Source organism: Perissodus microlepis, chromosome 22 (assembly GCF_051167445.1).
Source record: "Perissodus microlepis isolate ML-2025 ecotype Zambia chromosome 22, ASM5116744v1, whole genome shotgun sequence".
In the NCBI taxonomy this organism is placed as follows: Eukaryota; Metazoa; Chordata; class Actinopteri; order Cichliformes; family Cichlidae; genus Perissodus; species Perissodus microlepis.
Genome location: NC_140481.1, coordinates 33,498,127 through 33,518,555, shown reverse-complemented (window position 1 = coordinate 33,518,555; position 20,429 = coordinate 33,498,127).

The following is a 20,429-nucleotide window of genomic DNA, read 5'->3' as shown; positions in this document are numbered from 1 at the left end:
GTCCCCAGGAGAAGTGTGGAGCGCCAGACAGCAGCCAGCACGAGGAGTGCTGAGACACGGGAGCGGAGAGCACTGAGACACGGACTGTTCACGGAGAGACACGACACGGGAGTCAGGGAAAGCACGGAGATTTATTGTTGTTTTGTACCATACACTGTAAATAAACGCACTGTTTGTACATAGAGCACCGCGCCTGGGTCCTTCTTCCTCACACCTCCCACGGTTTGCCATGCCAAACCGTGACATCTTTACTGAAAGAACAAACACAGAGCGAAGACGACGTTCACTTTGACTAAAACAGACGCATCTTTACACAAAACAGCTGATCTGACACATCACGAGTAAAGACAAATGAAGCAGAATCCTCTCTTTGCTCGGACCTGCGGTAATTTCATCAATCTGCATCACGTCTGCTCTGCTTCACTGCTGCAGTGAAGTCAGTGCCACATACCTGACGTGTCCTTATCTGGGCTCACTCACCCGTACATCAGCAGTCAGGGTCAGAGGTCACCAGCATCTGGTTATCACCTGGCAGGGCCAGCAGTAGCTGACCAATCACCAACAAGGTTAAATGTGCTGACAGCTGTAAAGCTGTAATACCCGACAGATATGAAGAGAGAACAGACTGAAGCTAACTCAGCGGTGTGACCAGCTGTCAAAGGTCCCATCAACATGAACTAAATCCAAATCCAGTTGATTTATATAGCACATTTAAAAACAGAAAGTTTGCTGTACAGAAACAAAGGAGTAAAACACGATAAAACCACTGACAACAACCCAGCCACATGGACCATGCATCCTTCACCTCAATGAAAACGTCATCGAGGTCGAGGAAAAGTGGGGTTTCTAAGGACGTAGGAAAAGAGAAGAGCTGAGAATTGAAACTGCCTTTCAGTCATCTCACCTTAAAGACGTGACACCGGACGTCCACTATATTGAAACTCACCACGTGTTGAACCTCGTTGTTTTATGGAGGTCGTGTAAACGAGAACAGGCTCTGACAAGAAGAAGGAACATTTAGCATCAGGTTTGCTGAAGAGGCGCAGAGTCAGTTCGTGCCTGTGCACAGTATGAGGATTTCTGCTCACAGCAGAATATTTAAGTGAGTTGTAAGAACGAGCGCGTGGATGCTCAGAGCTGTCCTCAGTGACGACAGCGAGCCCACTTATTGCGTATAAAGCGTAAAATCAATCTGATTTTATGATATTTTTGCTTTTTGACCCAAACGGACTCTTTCCCTCCTGTTTAGGATTTCTGTGACTGCAGTCTCTCTTCTGCAGACCAAGCAGCTGTTATTATGGCCACCACGCTGATGCCTCCAGGTCTCTCAGTGAGGAACCTTCATGAGCAAACTGGGCTGTTGGAGCGCACCGCCTGCACGACCTGGAAGCAGGTGAAGCTCTGTCAGAAGTCTCTGCTGTTACCCAGAGGCAGATGGCTTTTTGCAGGTTGAAAGCCCTCGTCACATGTTTTAATACTGCTTCTTTACTGCATGGCTCTTTGTTCACTCCTTTAGCTCCAAACTCCCCCCAAAACATACAAGAAGACTGAGAAACACGTAATGTGACCCCATAAATGAATTGCGTAAACTGCAATAACATGAGTAACATGCTCACGAGGCCATGAAGCAATGACTCCTAACATGAAATGATGGAAAACATGTATCACTGAACACATCATTACAGTAATAATTAGCTGCGGCTCGTCTGGGTTTGCATTTCGCTGGACGCTCGGGCTGTAAGCGAGGTTTAGTCTCGCGAATCTGAGGCCGCTCCTCCGGGACTCGCAGCCTCATCATCGCCTCCATCTGGAATGTAACCACCTAATTGTGCAGCGTTGGTGATCCTGGTGGGATTTGAACCCCTGACCCTGGCGGTGTCACCGTCTCGCTTCTAGCCTCACACCTTCGCTCTGTGAGTCCACAGGTGCAAAGAAAGCAGCTGCTGGTCCCCTCACCGCATTCAGCCGTTTTTCCCCTTGAAACATCGCTCTTTGAGATATTTTTTAATGAACTGACAAAAAGCCGTTTTTACCCCCCAGTGAAGAATGTGAAAAATGTGCAATACTATGAGTGCAATAAGAGGTAGAGAACTACAAACTCTCTGTACAGTTTTGTTTTCCCTTGTATATAGAAAACAGTACGATTACCCCACTCCGGACTTTATTTATATCCTTCTGCTTTCTCTGTCTTTATATTGTTATATTGTTATATTGTTAAAGTGTGATTTGACTTGGAAAGCTCTGCACAAGAATTCCAGTGTGCATGGACTGTTGGTCCTGTGTGCAAATGGCAAAATAAAAAATCTTGACTCTTGAAGAAGACTCTGCATTTGGCTCTGATCCAGCACACCTGAGGAGGGCAGCGGACACAAATGATTGATGAGTTACTGTGTCTGATCGTGAAAAGTGTGGGAAGAGGCACAAAGGCACTGTGGAAAAGTCACGGTCTGCTGACGTGAGTGTTTCGAGTGCCGTGTGTGACTGAAGAGGACTGTTGTTCCTGGGATCCCTGGACCCCGTCTCCCCTGCACATTCTCTAAATATATATGCATGTATGTGTATATGTATATATGCATGTATGTATATATGCATGTATGTATATATGTGTGCATCACTTGGTGTGACTTTTGTAAATAAACTGTTGAACGTGCTTCCTGAGTCCGGGCTTCAGTTCCTGCACTGTGAAAAGTAAAGCTGTGTAAGTTCTCTAAAGCTGTTTCTGTGAACACTAAGTTTGACATCAAAGAATATGATTTCTATAAAACTTTTATTTGTACGCTTTGACAGTGTCAGATGTTCATAAAACATTTATTACTATGTTATAACAACACACAAATCATTCATATTTGCCAAATAAAGCTACAACTTGAGGCTACAGATGACAATAAATTAGGAGCCATTTGGAGCCAAACGAGCTGAACTTCCCATCACTTCCTTTAACATGTGACGTCTGCATGATTTACTTCTATAATCTCCACATATCGAGGAGTTTCTCCAAATGTGTTCGTCTCTTTGCCAGTCAGGGTGATTTTACAGCTCAGGTAAAAAGAATCAGACAGGAAGTGAACTGACAGGAAGTGAACTGACAGGAAGTGAACTTTAACAGTTCTGTTTGAGTCTTGCTTAGATGATGTGAACCACCTCATGGATTTTCCTTCTTGTATTATGGATTGACCTGATTGTAAATCACTTGTAACTTTATTCTTACAAATGTATGCAGCAGCAGCTTCTGCATACATTTGCACTTCTCACACCTTAAACTACATGTTGCTGCAGCAAACTCAGTTACTAATTATTCTGGGATCTGATGGTCAAACTTTTCAAAGGTGTGGAGTAAAAGACCTTTTCTGTGATGAGAATCTGACAGCTTTGATAGTAGTAACAGTGTCTTATAGTTCTCAGACGTTAACGCTAGTTTTACAAACACATTCTTCTTCATGTCTGTTTACGTGATTTTTATGGACAAAGTGATTTTAAATCATACAACCATCATCTAACTTTGCTCTGTCTTGATGCATGTTCAATCATTCAGGTAGGTAAATCCAAAAAAGTGACTTCTTCAGTGTCAGCTGACTGCAGGCTTCAACCTTATAAACAGCACATTTGCATAATGACTGAAACCAGCAGCACTGAATGAACAAAGGGCTGGGAGGTCAGTTTATGGTTGTCATGACCACTGATCAATGGCCATGAGTCCCATTCACAGAGAGTTGGGGAATGGCTGCAATCACAGCATTGTAAGATGGTGACAGATGGACCCTTAGGCCCCTCCTCCATTCAGAGATGGTCTTTCCCTTTTCACGTAAATGGCCTCCTTGACTCCGCCCTCAAACCAGCGTTCCTCCCTGTCCAGGATGTTACATCCTCATCATTGAAAGAGTGTCCACTGGCCTGTAGGTGTGAATAGACTGCAGAGTCCTGGCCTGACGAGGTGGCTCTGCTGTGTTGTAGCCAGAGGTTGTTTGGTTTCCCCGATGTATAAATCCTGGCAATCCTCCTGCCACTTAGATTAGATTAGATTAGATAAAACTTTATTAATCCCTCGGGTGGGTTCCTCCGGGAAATTCGGTTTCCAATAGCACAGCACCGACAGAAGTTACAGAATGTGAGCAGAAATATATCATATATACACATATATGAATACAGAGACAGATAAATACAGAGACAGATAAATACAGAGCATACAAAGGGATAAATAGAACAAATAGGAATAACAGTACAAGGGAATTGCACATTTCAAGTATTGTGAGTTTATTGCATCGTTGGATATTAACAAAAGTATTGCACAGTGAAGAGGCACTACAGCTCAGTTGTCCCCCCTCCTTTGTCCCCCTGTCTCCCCTCCCTCTCCCCTCCAGAGAGGAGTTAAACAGTCTGATGGCGTGTGGGACAAAGGAGTTTTTAAGTCTGTTGATTCTTGTCTTCGGGAGAAGCAACCTGTCACTGAACAGACTCCTTTGGTTGCTTATGGCCGTGTGCAGAGGATGCCCAGCATTGTCCATAGAGTCCAGCAGTTTCTTTAGTGTCCTTTTGTCTGCCACTGTCACCAGAGTGTCCAGCTTCATGCCGACCACAGAGCCAGCCTTCCTGATCAGTTTTTCCAGCCTGGATGAGTCCGAGGTTTGGTATAACCAGAATATAGCTATCTACCCCCAGTAAACTTTATAGTGGTTTATTTCAAATAATAAACATTAAATATTATAATGTGCTGTTTTGGGCAGAAAAGGAAAAAGATGAATTAATTATTTTACGTTATGCACAAAATATAATGGTGCATGTTTTCAATAGGACAGTCTGTATCTGTGAAAGTGTTGCTCAAAGATCTGCTCATTACATCACACTTTAACCTGTTACATAAGTTTCAGGGTAATATTACTCAACTGTAACCACTGTTGCTACCATGATATTACTTGGATGTTACATGGTTATTACTTTGGTAACTGCATAGTAACAACTTAGAAATGACCACATTGTTACACTCTTGTTTCCCCTTGTTACCCTTCTATTACCGCTTTATTACCGAGCTGTAATACAAAGTGCTAGCGTAAATGTGAAAGTAGATGACCGGCTGTTTTTGGTCTCTGGGTGACTCTTCATCCCGCTCGTGGTTGCAGCACCAGCTCATCACTTCATGGACTGTATAAGGAAGTTTGCAGAGACACTGCAGAGTCGTGAGCAGAGAGAGGCCGATTGTCCTGATTTTAGATGCAGAGGCGGAGCATCCACACCGGCCATCCAAACAGACAGACTTTAATCGCTCTGGTTTTGACTTTTGACACGAAGCGCGCTAATTTGGTCTTTTAACTCGGCTGGTCCTGTTGGGCTGAAGGAAACCCGGAAAAGTGAGCTGGGTTTGATGTTCTCGCTGAATCTCTCCTCTAACCCACGAACTCAAGTCACAGATATTTGAAAACCCTGAAGTTGGCTTTAGTAACTGCAGTTTTCACACAGAAATAGCAAAACGTGGAGAAGAATGGAGGGATTACTGACGATTAAGAAGCCAGCGAGTAATCCACCGATGGGCCACGACTCCATCGCTCTGCTTGCCCGACAAAAGCTTCCAAAATCCCCCCGAAAAAGAAAAAACAACTTCACTTCAAACAGCTGCTGTGAATGGCAGCAGAAAGCCTCCTCCTCCTTCAAAACCGCTTAGCAGGAAGCCTGAAAATAAACTGGGCCATGCGAACACGAGGCCTCGAATTCCCTGCGTATCTCAGCTGCCTCCCGATTGAGCGTCGATGGGATAATAACGCAGATCTGTCACGGCGCCGGCATCCTGGAGATAAATCTTCAGAGGCGCAGGTGCTGACGGCGCTGCAGAAAACAGCATTGTGTTTCTGTCAGATGCTTTCTGCTCACGAGCAGCTTCGGCTTTTCCCAGCTGCTCGTGCAGCTGCAGACGAGCAGGTGACGGCTGCAGGGCGCCGCTCACCTGCTCGTGCAGCTGCAGACGAGCAGGTGACGGCTGCAGGGCGCCGCTCACCTGCTCGTGCAGCTGCAGACGAGCAGGTGACGGCTGCAGGGCGCCGCTCACCTGCTCGTGCAGCTGCAGACGAGCAGGTGACGGCTGCAGGGCGCCGCTCCTCCGTCACCACGTTTATGCTCACTGTCCTCCGCACTTACACTGAGTTTGATTTATAGCTGCTCAGTTTTCTTGGACTTTCCTAAAGCAGCTCTTTATCATTGGGTGAAAGAGGCTGTATTAGCTCCTCCCCCTTGAAAGAAGCTCACTTCTGATTGGCTGCCCTTCACAAACAGGACTCACAGCAGTGAGCGGGCAATAGCAGCAGTCAGCACCAGCCTCTGCAGTTTGTTAAATAAATACTACTCACATAGTTACTCTGACTCGGACCGGCAGGATGATCCTGTGAACCAGAGACTGTGAGGCGATAATAAAACACAATCACAGGTGTACGAGCGCACGTCTCCCATGACGCCTGAAGGTGGCGCTGTAAAGCCAGAGTTTGGTTTTGACATTATAAGATTATAATATTAAGAATCTGTTTCCTGAGTCACAGCGGTTACTGACATCATCATGAACTCTGCTGATCCAGGATCTGTTTTCCTGATCTGACCAGTAGGTGAAACCTGAACTCCTTCAGCGTGACTTTAACGTGACGTAAAACATTTGTTTGAATTTGCTGCTCGTGCTTTGACCCGCTTGCCTCAACGTCTCACTCGTTTGAGTGAAGTTTCCATCAGAGAGCAGCCGAGCCAATCAGCTGAGTGCAAACAGAGCGAGCGATAGAGGAGGAGGACAAAGAGGAGGTGAATCTAATTTACTTGTCTGAGCAGCAGCACAGTGAGCACACAGACGAACGGCCGACAGAGGTCCAGGAGGCTGCGTTTGAATTTAATCAGCCTCGGCTTTGATATCAGCAGGTGAAAGTCATTTCAAACTGCACGCGGCTGCTTTGTCTTTCAGATTATGATTACTGTCTGATTATGAAGAGCTCCTCTGTCAGAGGCCAGCGCAGGTTTTAACTCAAACTGTCAAAATGGAAATGCACAGATTTAAGCTGCTGGAGTTTCTCCTGCAGCTCACATCTCTGCACAGACTCTGGAACAGCAAACACCGATTGTTACTGCAGGCAGAGCAGGGCACCTACTGACTGGGAGGTTGGTAGTTTGATGCCTGACTGCTCACATCTTCAGGCCAACTTACCCTTGGGGCAAGGTACTGAACCCCAAGCTGAGCGTCAGTGTGTGAATGTGGGGTTGAAGGTCACATGGGCAGTAACAGAGGGAGGGGGGTGACTCAGACAAACAGCCAACATCAAGATCTGAACCCAGTGCTGTTCTGTTACAGGAACATCAGGAGTGTCCATAAGTCTGAGATCTCTGCCTGTGACCGAACCTGGATGGTTTACAGACGAACGCAGCGAGGACCTTTGAGTGAAAGTGCAAACAGGACGTTTGCTTCTTCCTCTGGGCCATTCGGACCGTTAACAAACACCTTCACCCCCCCACCCACCAATCCGAGTACCCCTCATCACTCAGGACGCTCACACTCTATTCACACCAAGTCTTTTCTTTGCACTGCCTCCAAGCTCTTTGTTCTGCCGTGTGTGCCTCCTGTTATTTATTCCTGTCGTCTACTATTTAGATTTTATACCTGCACAGCTGGTGTGTAGCACCCACAGTTTAAATGCACATGTACAATGACAGTTAAGGGCGATTCTATTCTATTCTATTCTATTCTATGGAGCTGGAGACCTTCTAGACCTTCAGAGCAGGAAGTTTTATTGCTGCGGTCGGTTCATGAACAGTGTGGAGTCCTTACACCGTGTCCATGTCTTCCAGGCTTTTTATGGCATCTCACTGTTTTAACTGTGCAGCTGTTGCTTTCTGCAGGAATCCGAGCCGCACTCTGAATCTGGGAGATTCGTCCAGTAAAGGAAAAGTGAGGACTACAGGGACGACGGCCCCATCGGCAGATCCTCGCCCTCACCTGGAGAACTCTGGAGTTCAAAGAGACTCTGAGGTCAGAGGAGGTCAGACAGTCACACAGGACTGAAGGCTCAGTCTGCACTCATAGCAAATGCATCTCAAAGCTCCTCAGTGGAGGAGGTGCAGGTGGAGTCTACAGGTGGAGGGAAACGGGAGCTTCTCTGCTGCCACCACAGCCTGCTGCAGGTGGGTGGATGTACCTCACACTGGAGCTGAGTGTGAAACTGTCTCAGTTTGACCTCACAGTGGATGTGTGGAGGTTCTTTAGTGCACCCCATCGCACAGATCAAAGACCTGCAGAGAGGTCAACGATTCAGATTTCTGTGAATCCACTTTTAGGTCACAGATACATAAACAAACAAATAAGGGGTGGGGGTGTTTTCATAGATAGAGGACAGCTCGTTGGAAGTTTAAATGTGTGAAAATTTTCAGGAAGCAGGTTCAGGAAGCAGGCGTCGGTCCAGAGGTTTATTTGGGATTCACGGGGAGAAAGGTACGAGAGACAGGTCGGACTTGAATGAATGGAGAAAACACAAGGACACGACCTTCAAAATAAAACAGGAAGTAAAAGGAAGGAGGACTATTATGATAACCTTCACATGCACGTGTACATGTACACACCCGGTGCACTTCAGCAGTACCGCAGCACTGCACTCTTCCTTCAGTCTCACTTTAACCGAACCGTCGGTGCTCCCCGCCCCCCAGCTCTGCTCCGAGTGCACGCCGCTGCTCGGGTCACCGATCTCTATGCACCTGCAGGGGGCGCTGTCATGTTTTAAACTGTTTTTCTTTAATTTTTAAATGAAACATCTTTGATTTTACAGCCGTCAGCGTGATGAAGCCTCAGTCTGTTTCAGGCTCAGCTTCTCATCTGAAGCCAAATTCAAAAACCCTTCTTCACAATCTTCCTCCTCATCCTCTCCTCTCACTTCCTGCCACCTCCCTCCATGTTTTCTCACACTGACCGTGTGTCGTTTCATCACCTCCTCCTCTCTTGGCCTTTCCTTTCATTTCTTATTCATACTGTTTCAGCCTTTGATTCTGGTCCTGTCTGACTCCAGCTGTCAGCCGGACGGACAGAGGAGGCCAGAGGAGAGGATCACACTGAGAGTGTACGCCGGCTTTAAAAAGAGAGTGAGCTAGAGGAGAGAATGAAAGAGTGTAAAGAAGTTTACTGTGGCTGCACTTCAAATCCAGCATCACAGAAATGCTGCAGAAGAAAGAAAACAAGCTCAGGATGAAACAGTGCTGGGATCTTGTTCCTGATCCCGTCTGAAAAACATCATGAATCCAAAGATCAACAGCTGCAAGGCCAAAGTGAAGAAGGCGGGAGAAATGTGAAAACCAGAGGTTCAGAGTTTATCAGCCTGCCGTTTGGACCTAAGCTCACATTTATCCATCGCACGGCCCTTTGTCTGTCTCTGTCATCACCTGAGCAACACGCTCGAAAGCCACGGACTCCAAACTGGACTCCAGTCACACTCAGGGACACATGACCGTCAGATTTACAGGTTGAAATATAAAACACTGGAGTAAAGGTGAACTCTGTTTTTTTCTGGGTGGTGGAGCTGCTTTCCATCAGAAACTTTAACTGTGGCTTCCTGTTGGGTTATTGTGTCTTTGTGCAGCTCACCAGCAAACGTGTGTTTGTGTCATTTACAATTTTAATTTCCTGCAGATGTAAAACGTGGAAATGTGAGTCCATATTTTTCTTATTATTGTGTGTGTGTGTGTGTGTGTGTGTGCGTGTGTGTGTGTGTGTGTGTGTGCGTGTGTGTGTGCGTGTGTGTGCGTGTACCATGTTTACATATCTTTGTGAGGGCAGCCTGTCCCCACGAGTTTGAAGACATGTTTCAGAGTCACAGTTAGGCTATGGTTAGAGATAGGGATAGGGAATGCATTATGTCAATTAGTTGTCCTCACTAAGCTAGCAAAATGAGAATGTGTGCACACACGCACACATTCTCACATGTAAAGTTTAAATACATCCGCGCGCGCGTGTGTGCGTGCATGTGTGTGTGTGAGTGAGTGTGCGTGCGTCTTGTGTGCGTGCATGTGTGTGTACGTGTGTGTGTGTGTGCGTGTGCGTGCGTGCGTCTTGTGTGCGTGCATGTGTGTGTACGTGTGTGTGTGTGTGCGTGTGTGCGTGCGTGCGTCTTGTGTGTGTGCGTGCGCGCGTCTTGTGTGTGTGTGTGTGCATGTGTGTGTGTGTGCGCGCGTCTTGTGTGCGTGTGTGCGTGCGTCTTGTGTGTGTGTGTGCGTTCGCGCGTCTTGTGTGTGTGTGTGCGTGCGTCTTGTGTGTGTGTGTGTGTGTGCGTGCGTCTTGTGTGTGTGTGTGCGTGCGTCTTGTGTGTGTGCGCGCGTCTTGTGTGTGTGTGTGTGCGCGTGTCTTGTGTGTGTGTGTGTGTGCGCGTGTCTTGTGTGTGTGTGTGTGTGTGTGTGCGCGCGTCTTGTGTGTATGTGTGTGTATGTGCGTGCATGCGTCTTGTGTGCGTGCATGTGTGTGTGTGTGCGCGCGTCTTGTGTGCGTGTGTGCGTTCGCACGTCTTGTGTGTGTGCGCGCATCTTGTGTGTGTGTGCGTGCGCGCGTCTTGTGTGTGTGTGTGTGTGTGTGTGCGCGTGTCTTGTGTGTGTGTATGTGTGTGCGCGCGTCTTGTGTGTATGTGTGTGTATGTGCGTGCATGCCCGGCAGCTGTAAACCTAGAAAATACTTCCATTAAGATGAGTCGGTCATGCAGGATGGAGAGGAGAGGCTGCAGTGAGGAGGAGGAAGACAAACATCCTGTCAGGAGAGGAGGCGTCAGACCCTGGAGCAGAGGGAGCGAGGAGGCGAATAGTGATGTGGCGTTGGGGCCGATCGGCCCCTCCTCGGCTGCGGGCGATGAAGAAGCTTCAGTCTGATTATCCCGAGTGATGACTGAAGGCGTATCTGCAGATCTGCTGAGAGCTCAGAGCGCTTCACTGTGAATCATTAACTTGAAGGTTTCAGATTGAAAATCAATGAGGGGCTGCTTCAAAACCAAAACAGCTGTAAGAACCAGTGACTCCGTCAGCTACACCTCGATAGTCCAACGATGAATCCGAGAGCTGTGTGTGAGCTGCAGATGTGGGTGGGTGTTGGTGGAGTTCAGACTCGGTCACTGAGGTGGAAACACGTCTGAAACCATCAGCGTGAACGCAGCTCATTACTGCACCCACACAGGAAGCTCAGTCTCCACCACACACGTGTAGAAACACCTCCGCCTCCTCGTCCCGTGGTCTGAGAGGAGCAGAGGGATGGGGCATAGTGCACATGGCAGAGGCCTCTGCAGGGACCAACATGTGCTGCCATCCTCATGAGCTCCAGCAGCACAGCTGCATCACTGAGGAAAGCCATCAGGCACATCTGGAGCTTGATGAAGCCAGAAACACAACAAAGGATCTGAACTCAGGACAGTTCATGATGCAGCTCAGTGGAACATTTCATTTTTATCCATGTTTTAGGAACTTTTTCAGTAGTGTGGATGTATTTAAACTTTGCATCAGTCAGTCTGTATTTAGCTGGAGAAAGGACAAAGTGAACAAAGTGAGTGATGTAGCCCGAGGAATACGACGTCTTTGCTGCCAGAGTCGACGTTCCCGGCGCTCACGCTAGATCAGACACTTCAGGCTCAGATCGATCCGGCAGGAAGCAAAAGCCTGACGTCTCACTAACATCCAGTCAGGAACACGAGGCTGTATCTGAATGTGTAGTTAGGGTTAGGCAGAAAGATCTAACACTGAAAAATGTAATAGTGTGTTTTAAAAACACAGAAACGCTTCAGCCGGCCGACAGAGTCGTCACCCCGTCAGCTGCTGGGAGGAGCATCCTCGTGAAGCACAAAGTAATGAATCTTTCATGTAACGTCCTGTTTGTGCGGCCGTGTCACCTCAGCGTTCCTCAACATCGGTGGTTTTGTTGGACTCCTCTGGTTCATGCTGTACTGTCGCTCTTTTAAAGGTTAGCGTCATCACAGTTTGAGGTTTTTATTTCTGCATGTCTTTCCTCTCAGAAGGTCCAACCCGCCTTAACTGCCTCCACCTGTGTCTCATTTCCTGATCAGCCGTCTCTGTGAGCTTTCCTCTGTCAGTTCATCCAGATCAGCCTTCCACATTTTTTGGCCTCTTGAGTTTTAGTTTAGACTTTTTTGGCGCCTGTGCAGGGTTTTGTTTTCCTTTGTGAGATCATTATATTATCTTATGCCACGTTATACCCCTAATTAAAGATTGTCATTTTAGGTTGCATTATGCTTCTGATTTAGAAGAAGGTGACAGCTATTACATTTATTACACTGATTTGTATTACATTAGACTGCTGATTTATTGTGAATGAATTACATTGTTTATGATGCATTATACTGCTGATTTATAAGAAATGCTGTTGTGTAGAATCATGTAGAATCAGGCAAACATCTGTCCCTGCTGAAGAGAAGCCCCCCCAGAGCATGATGCTGCCACCACCATATCTGACAGTGGGGATGGTGTGTTCAGAGTGATGTGCAGTGTTAGTTTTCCGCCACACATAGTGTTTTGCATTTTGGTCTCATCTGACCAGAGCAGCTTCTTCCACATGTTTGCTGTGTCCCCACATGGCTTGTGGCAAACTGCAAACAGGACTTCTTATGGTTTCTGTTAACAATGGCTTTCTTCTTGCCACTCTTCCATAAAGGCCAACTTTGTGCAGTGCACGACTAATAGTTGTCCTATGGACAGATTCCCCCACCTGAGCTGTAGATCTCTGCAGCTCGTCCAGAGTCACCGTGGGCCTCTTGGCTGCATTTCTGATCAGCGCTCTCCTTGTTCGGCCTGTGAGTTTAGGTGGACGGCCTTGTCTTGGTAGGTTTACAGTTGTGCCATACTCCTTCCATTTCTGAATGATGGCTTGAACAGTGCTCCGTGGGATGTTCAAGGCTTGGGAAATCTTTTTGTAGCCTAAGCCTGCTTTAAATGTCTCAATAACTTTATCCCTGACCTGTCTGCTGTGTTCTTTGGACTTCATGGTGTTGTTGCTCCCAATATTCTCTTAGACAACCTCTGAGGCCGTCACAGAGCAGCTGTATCTGTACTGACATTAGATTACACACAGGTGCACTCTATTTAGTCATTAGCACTCATCAGGCTGTCTATGGGCAACTGACTGCACTCAGACCAAAGGGGGCTGAATAATTACGCACACCCCACTTTGCAGTTATTTATTTGTAAAAAATGTTTGGAATCATGTATGATTCTCGTTCCACTTCTCACGTGTGCACCACTTTGTGTTGGTCTTTCACGTGGAATTCCAATAACATTGATTCATGTTTGTGGCTGTAATGTGACAAAATGTGGAAAAGTTCAAGGGGGCCGAATACTTTTGCAAGTCACTGTAGAGGCAAAACTCAACTAAAAAGAAGTTGGTGCAGTAAATACAGTTAACAGTAATGCTAAATATGTGCATTGGTTTTTACAAACCAACGTTTTTACAGCAGGGGAAGAAAAAGCTGAAGGAACTCTTCACAGATTCTCTTTGATTAAAGGAAAAAAAGAATAGATTGTCATGGACAGATAGAGCTGGGTGTCATCTGCATAGCAGTGCAAATGTATGCTATGTCTTCTAATGATGCTGCCTAAGGGAAGCATGTATAATGTAAACAGAATTGGTCCTAGCACTGAACCCTGTGGAACTCCATAATTAACCTCAGTGTGTGAAGAGGACTCTCCATTTACATGCACAAACTGGAGTCTATTAGATAGATATGATACAAACCACTGCAGCACAGTACCTGTAATACCTACAGCATGTTCTAATCGCTCTAATAGGATATTATGGCCGACAGTATCGAAGCGAGGTGTAGTTCAGGGGATTCAAGGAAGACTGGAATATGTGAAGATGGGAATTTGACCACAAACGCAGGAAGATCTTGTCCCTCCAATCCGCTTACATGATTCAGTCTTCTATGAAGGATTTTGTATATCGTGCAGTCTGCTGGGTCCATGCTGGTCTGACAAATAACTAAATACTCAGCAGCAGACACGAGCAGAGAGGATGGATCATTTAGGATCGAGCAGGTTCCCCAACCCAGACCAGCAGAATGAAGAAACAGGAACCAAACTGACCAATGACAGAAGTCCAAGGTGGCAGGTGCACTGATGCTGACGATAGGGTCACTGGGACCTGGCAGTGATCACAGAGGAGAAGGTACTCTTGTCTTTGGTTTCCAGGATGAAGATGGTGGATCTCTACTAACAAAGCAAGCTCCAAATTAATTTGGGCTGGGAAGTGTGTGTAGCACAGAGATGCTTAGATTACGGGATTACAAACTTCAGGAATGTTGAGATGGACATTGGCTTGACAGTAAGAGTGTAATGACCAGGCAAAGACATTTGCACGTAGTGTTGCTGTTAGTCTTCGTGTGTCTGAGCTAAAAGGATGCCCCTGAACCTCTGAGCACACATATCCCTTCATGAACAGCTGTTTTCTGTTTGCCACCAAACTTTTCTTGTGTTGTTGACCTCCTGGACTTCAGACTGAGGGTCGCAGGAGCTGCAAACTGACCTTAAACGTGACACCTATGTCAGCAGGAACAGTGATACAAAAATGAGTCATACCAATTTGTCGGTATCTAAATGTCACCTGTTCTCTGTGTGCGGCCCTTCGCTCTGCCCCGGGGCTAATGGACACAGAATTAACACTGAAATGCTCTGAAGCTATCAAACTGACACATTTTTAAGGTTAATTGCATCATTAGACTCAGGCAGAGGGAAAGAAAAGATTCCCAAAAATGTCACTCGGTTGTCCGCGAGCGCCGCTTTATTCCAGACAAAGGCAGGATGTGATGCTGCTTCTTGCCTTTGTTAAGGTACAAGTCATAGTCTGAATTCAACACTGAGGCCCATGGAGGGTCAACGTTTTTGTTGTTGTTCTTTTAATATGAGGAACAAGAAGCAACCATCGTGGAGCCACTCTGTGGCTGTGTAATCACATGACGTCCTCATTTGTCTCTTATCAATAAAACGCGATGGTAAATAAATAAATGGCCTGTATTTATATAGCGCTTTACTAGTCCCTAAGGACCCCAGAGCTCTTTACACATTCAGTCATCCACCCATTCGTGATGGCAGCTACATTGTAGCCACAGCCACCCTGGGGCGCACTGACTGAGGCGAGGCTGCCGGACACTGGCGCCACCGGGCCCTCTGATCACCACCAGTAGGCAACGGGTGAAGTGTGTCGCCCAAGGATACAACGATCAAGACTGTTGTAGCCGGGGCTCGAACCGGCAACCTTCTGATTACAAAGCGCACGCCCAACTCTTGAGCCGCGATCGCCCGTGAAGCGAGGCGAACACTCTCTTTGATAACGAGCATCATTTCACAGAGCGTGGTCTGGCTAAACAGGCCTTACCACTGAATGACCTCACAGAGGCCGCAGTCCTCGTTTCTATAGGTGCATGATTCATGGACTGTAAATACCCAGCGTGAACTGTATTTGTTCCCTAGCAACAAGAAAACGCAGCCTGTGTCTGAGGAAAGGGGAAAATCATGGCGGCACTGCTAAACACGGCGAGTATGAGTGCAGCCTCGGGGCGTTTTCATCGTTTAGCTATGACAAATATTAGTTTGGGTTCAGTTCAGGTGTGTCAGGCTTGTGTAGCTAATGCTGTACACACACACACACACACACACACAGGCGCTCATGAATAACAGTGACTCATGTTTTACTCCCCGAAGCAGATCAATTTAATCTGTTCTCACTGTGTGTGTGAAAAGCATGCTTTTCTGCCACAGTGAGGTCCGATGTGCAGTTCTTACGTCCAGTGAGAGGACGTCCATGAAAACCGGGGACATCACTTTGTGACGGTGCTTCAGCAGGTCATGTGACGCCTCATACCTCGACGTGTGTTTTTTAAACAGCCGAATGTGGTTCAGATAAAAGTAGTGATGTGTGTCTGTGTGTGTGTGTGTGTGTCTGTGTGTGAGAGAGACATGCTTCAGGGCCGCGCTGCTGCAGCAATGTTAGAGCGCTTAAACCACAGCTGTAGGAAAGAGGACATAAGTGAAGCACAAAGTGTTTTCAGCAGCACGCTGACATTTAGCCTCTGAAAGCTTTTCCACAGGAAGAAGAAAAGATTGTGGTCATGAATTTTGGAAACAACAGAAACCTTTCTTCCTCTGGAATCCTGAATTATTGATCAGAGCATGAATTTCCCAGCTGGGAGGTTTTATTTTCTCCCATCTCCTGCACTGCTCTGTGTCTGAGAGATGATGATCTTCCCACCGAAGCTCTCCGGCCAAGCAAAAATCCAACAGAAGCATAAAGTTTTATACGGTTTTAGTGTGGAATGAGCACTTTTCACAGAAGCCTGTGATGAAAGCCCAACAGCATCACTACAGGAGCCTCTTCAGTTAAAGCCACATCTTGCACCACGCTGGAAAAAGCTCCAAATTGGTGCTTTTGTTTGCAGTCAGATCTAAAACAGCACAGCAATTCTTAAAACTGACTAAAGGACACAGAGGAAGGAGACAATGTTTTAAAGCAGACGTATTAATATCACTGCATGTACGTGTTTCATATTTAATGCTGCTCACATGAAACCACAAAGCCGTGTTTAATGATTTAAAGTGAAGACGACACGTGTACCAACAAATGTGCTCATGAAAGTTGTAGAGGACTGACAGGAACCTTGGTTCCTCAGGGACTCACGCCGAGGATGGCTGAAGGAGATTTTACATATTAGATGAAATCCACGACTTTTATTTGATTTACTCAGCTGGTCAGGAGGAAACTGCTGCTGCTGGTGTCCAGACAGCAGGAGGCGCTGCATATCAGTATCACAAGTCCATGAATGTCCCCAACGAGGGGTCGGCCACCAACAAAGACTCAAAACTGTTTGATGATGATGATGACAGGACATGATCTGCGTCCTGCCATCATCACACATACAGAGATTATCAGCAGCACCTTTCAGCTCTTCTGTTTTCATGGTCATCATCCATGGACATGATGTTCGCTGAGCTAGCCGCTACAGCAACCTGCGTCCGCCTGTCAGTCAGAGGCCACGCCCCTAATAATGCAAACTTTAATCCAGGTGAGTTATAACAACTTGTCTTGTACAGGTGTGTCAGGCTGTGATATTAATGTGGATGTAAAGGCTCTCACACACAGGTGTGACTCTGGGTTTAAGGAACAAGTGCTTAAAGTTTTAAAAACAGCGCCATCTTCTGTCGGTACGGAACGTCATGTGATGTAAACCAACCACAGTGCAAAGGTCAGTGAGGGCGGGTTTACCCACACTCACAGGCTGTCATCATGCGGCTCACGTGAGGTCAGAAGCACAGTGATCCACGTCAGCGGCGTCACAGCAGGTCCCACAGGAAGTGTAACTGCTGAGGTCACATCGACAGTCTGACGCTCCAGACTCTCCTCTGATCAACGCGTCTAGAGCTAATGAGCTGGCTAACCAATGGGAGGCCGGCGAGGGGGCGGGTGCAGCCTGATTGGATGAGACAGTTTGTGTGTAAACGTCGTCGTCACTGTGGAGACTTTCCTGTTTGTGAGGATTGTGAAATTACTGTACATCCACCACACACACACACACACACACACACACACACACACACACACACACAAAACTATTCATCATTGTTTGTGTGTGTGTGTGTGTGTGTGTGTGTGTGTTGTTGCCCGCAGAGATCATTTGGTTGAGTGATCTTAATAACTTTGCGATTGCACACACACATAGACACACACACAGGATAAATGTTTCTCATTGGCTGTGTGATGCAGCCTCTGGAGGAGGAGGAAGATGGATGAAGATGAGGAAATAGAATCAGTGAGGGAGGATGGATGAAGCGATCTGAGCGTGTGCAGAGGCGAATAAACAATAGAGAAGTTTTTGCTCCTCCTCCGCTGCTTCATTAACACGCCGAGCTGCAGTGATGGTAAACTCGATTCTTTTTACTGAATCGAGTTTGAGTGAGTCACTCATGATTCCGGTTTTTGAGTCAGAGAGTGCAAAAAGTGGATATTTTCACTTAAACTGAATTTGTTTTTCTTTTCATGTAAATCCTGCTGCTAAGATGAGTGATTGAAAAATATATCTTAAAGAGCAAAAAAGAGCAAAAAACTTAAGTTTTCTAAAGGGAACATTTATTTTATTTTATTTGTATTTTCCTCAAATGTGTCAAATATATATTTTCTCATCTAAATAATTTAGTGAAATAGTGAATTTCATATACTTTTTCCTTTAGTCTGCTTGTTATCTTTGCAAAACAAACAAAGACTGAATGTTATATTGTGTCAGTCAGACTATCAGACTTCATCTCAGGTGAAGGAGCGACTCTTCCACGGTAACACGCTCTGAGTTTCAGCAGCGGAGAACCAGGAGGGATGGGTGAGTGAGTCATATGTAAATGGCCTGTATTTGTATAGCACTTTACTTAGTCCCTAAGGACCCCAAAGCACTTTACACTACATTCAGTTATTCACACATTAGTGATGGCAGCTACATTGTAGCACCTGGGGCGCACTGAAAGAGTGGAGGCACCAGGCCCTCTGACCACCACCAGTAGGGGTTAGTAGGCAAACATCTTGCCCAAGGATATTTGGCATGCAGCCTGGGATCGAACCACTGATTAGTGGTTCGATCTGATTAGTGTCACTGATTAGCGGCTAACCTGCTCTGCCACCTGAGCTACAACCACCCCACCCTTACATGTAGCTCGAGCATCCACTGAGCTGTGTGCCAGGGGGCGCTAATGCACCTTAACGTTGGTTGCCAACCAAGAAGAAGAAGCTGTGAGCCAGGAGGGAGGGGGTGAGTGAGGCTGTGTCCCAATTCAGGGTCTGCACGCTTGAAGTACGCGTTTCAAGTGCGATTACGTCAACGCAACGCGACGACGGCTGTCCCAATTCGAAGTGTACTTCAAATGCGCCGTCGATTTCCCCAAATATCAAGCGTGGTCCGGTGCACGCTTCGTGGTCCCATATATCCCACAATTCATAGCGCGGCGGTGGGTGTGGATAATTTTGCCGCAAAATACGGCAGAAGGGAACGGCCGAAGAGTGAACTGTCAAAAGTAAGTACTGAATATGACGTCACTTATTTATGTGCAATGTTTAATAACAAAGAACATTGAAACAGCTGTTGGCCACATGTCGGCAAAGTTATGTGACATTAGTGATGTTTGTACTTTCAGCGTTAACTTGGTTTTAAAGCCTCTACTTCTAAATATATATATATATATATATATATATATATTAGGGGTGGATACACAAAATTCACGGTTCGGTTCGGTTCGATACTTTGGTGTCACGGTTTGATATTTTTTCGATTAAAAAAAAAATGTTCATGCCTTTTTAATTTGTCATTTATTAAAATTATAAATATATATTTTAACTCAAAAGTACAGTTTTTAAATTTAATGTTGCTGAAACAACAAAATAATACAAAAATAAATCTATCTGATGGAGAAATCACTCATCTTTGGAAAAGAGTTTATTACAGAGAAATGGCTCTTTCCAAAATAAAAGCTATACTATACGCTTCTTCTGGGCTATATTCTCAGCAGCATATTAAACATATCAGGTCCCCATAAGGAGAATCCTGTGCTAACAGCTGTCTAAATGACTCGGGTAAAGTTTGTAGCATGCGTGCTTGTTGTTTTTGTCTGCTTCCACTTGTCTTTGCACTAGGATGATGTCGGCGTAAATGTGCAGTCATATTCGTTGTGTTCCCACTAGTGCTGTCAGCGTTAATCTGAAATGATATTAACGGCACATCTCCGTTAACGAGCTACCGCGGATCGCCCCGTGTGTGGGGCTGGACGGCGTCAACACGTTAGCGAGCTAACTGCGCTAACACACTAGTTCCCACCAATGTAATTGAGCATTGAGTGGCACATCCGACATACTGTTTTACTTTTGTCCATGACGCGCTTACCTTCAGGGTCATACATCACATGAAGACCAAAATAGTTCCAAACGCCAGATCTGAATGAGACAGAGCGATGCTACTGTGAACTGAGGAGCTATTGTCTCAATGTGAGCTTCTACTCAGGGTTTTTTCTTCCAGTTCAGAGCAGAAATGTTTTTGTTAAGAAACTGGCTGTTGTTTTTTTCCACAACTTTAATTATGAGCTAGATATATTTCTACTAATGAAGTTAGTTTGCTAACAGTAACAGGGATGAGTCAGTGTGGCTGTGTCCCAATTCAGGGTCTGCACGCTTGAAGTACACATTTTGAGTGCGGTTACGTCACCGCCACGCGACGACGGCTGTCCCAATTCGAAGTGTACTCCAAATGCATACTCCAAATGCATACTCCAAATGCGCCGTCGGTTTCCCCAAATATCAAGCGTGGTCCGGTGCACGCTTCGTGGTCCCATATATCCCACAATTCATAGCGCGGCGGTGGGTGTGGATAATTTTGCCGCAAAATACGGCAGAAGGGAACGGCTGAAGAGTGAACTGTCAAAAGTAA